The sequence below is a fragment of the Pteropus vampyrus genome, unplaced genomic scaffold (assembly GCF_000151845.1).
Source record: "Pteropus vampyrus isolate Shadow unplaced genomic scaffold, Pvam_2.0 Scaffold200, whole genome shotgun sequence".
NCBI lineage: Eukaryota > Metazoa > Chordata > Mammalia > Chiroptera > Pteropodidae > Pteropus > Pteropus vampyrus.
This window is the reverse complement of record NW_011888981.1, coordinates 2,954,177-2,955,862: the sequence shown is the minus strand read 5'-3', so window position 1 is coordinate 2,955,862 and position 1,686 is coordinate 2,954,177. Positions and strand designations below refer to the sequence as shown.

The 1,686-nt window shown below is 33.1% G+C and overlaps 1 non-coding gene across 1 annotated transcript; it reads right to left on the bottom strand.

The window, feature by feature from the left end:
• Positions 1–1,246: 1,246 nt before the first annotated feature.
• On the bottom strand, positions 1,247–1,365 carry LOC111746773. The gene has a single exon (XR_002783259.1). It is a non-coding gene; the product is annotated as a 5S ribosomal RNA (ribosomal RNA).
• Positions 1,366–1,686: the final 321 nt, after the last annotated feature.

Here is a 1,686-nt window from a genome sequence, read left to right as displayed (position 1 = left end):
CCAAGTACATTTCTGATACACAGGTTCGTAATTTAGTAAGAATATTGTTTCTAATAGGATTCTGGCCACCAAAATTTATGACCTCAAAAACAGAGTTCTTCTTCAATGATGAACTTTTAAACTAGATTTATAATAGCAATCAGAATAATGTCAGATTTTTCATCTTTGACTGGATGAACTTGCCAAAGGTTTCGTTTATTCTGTGGATTTGTTTTTTTTATAAATCAGCTATTACTAGAATTAACGAATTTCTCATTTGGAGCGTCTGATGACCCTGATAAAAAGCTGATGTCATGTCACTGGTTCCATAGTTCTACTTCTGCCAAAGGAGACTCGTTAGCAGCTAATATGTCATTTTTCAAGGCATGCACAAGAAAGTTTGGAATTGAAAATGAGTCAAATTAGTTTAGAAGAGCCGTCATTGCATCTAAATGAAAAAGTAAGCCATGCAGAGTGATAACACACCTTGTGCAGCTGCTTGTGTTGAATCATCCATAACTTTTGAGCATGGTCTACTTAAAGTAACAATTAACTTTTTTTTAAAGGATATATAGAACTATAATATATACAGAAATTATAATAACAGAATTAAGCCCAAATATAACAGTCATCTCAATAAATGTGAATGTGTTTAATTCAAGGTGAAAAGACAAACGTCAAAAAGCATTGCACTAGACAAAACAGGACACTTTGTTAATATCCTCATTTCACATTTAGAATGTAACAAGTATGAATACCTATTCAACAAATAAGACAGCAACTACCTGTATAAACAAATACTACAAGAGGCAAGGAGAAACAGAAACTTAATAGACACTAACACATAGTACATGACAGGTCTAATGAACAACAACAAAAAGTAAGGATTATATAAGAACTAAACAATACAGGTAAAATATATATTGACTATTACATCCTAATAATAGAGAATATCAAATCTTCTCTATGGATGAAATATTCACGGAGATATGCAAAAAACGGATCATATGTTAGGGCATAAAGTTATTACAAACCACTTGCTAATCATAATACAATAAAGATAGAAATTAATAATGCAACCAAAAAGGCTCTTCCACTTGGAAATTAAAGATATTCTAATACACTTTCACTTCTTTTAGGTATATAAGTGTTGAATAACTATAGTGTACACCTGAAACTAATATAATTTTTTTTTTTAGGCAAGGCAACCCTTGGTTGACCTCACAGATTGCAAGGACCTTGTCATCTTACAATCCCTTGTTTTTTAGGCCTACAGCACCTGGTCTTCCTAGGTGGTCTCCCATCCAAGTACTAACCAGGCCTGACCCTGCTTAGCTTCTGAGATCAGACGGGATCGGGCTTGTTCAGGGTGGCATGGCCATAGACACTAATATAATATTTTTGAAGTAAATGCTGATGTTTCTCCAGCAAATTTTGTTTTTCTGTTTTTCATTTGGCTAGTGATATTATATGACATCCCCATACTATGCAAGTTATATATTCACCTACAACTTTAATATCTTAATTTTTCCCTAAAAATGTATTTTGATCTTTTCAAGATGATTGCTGCCAAAAGGATTTATTGGAAAAGAAAAATGCATTACCCAACAGTCCAATAAATAGTTGTAGAGACACTATATATAAAGTGACATCAACACTATGAGCAAGAGTATTTAAACTACGGTCTGTACACTTGCAGACGGGGCT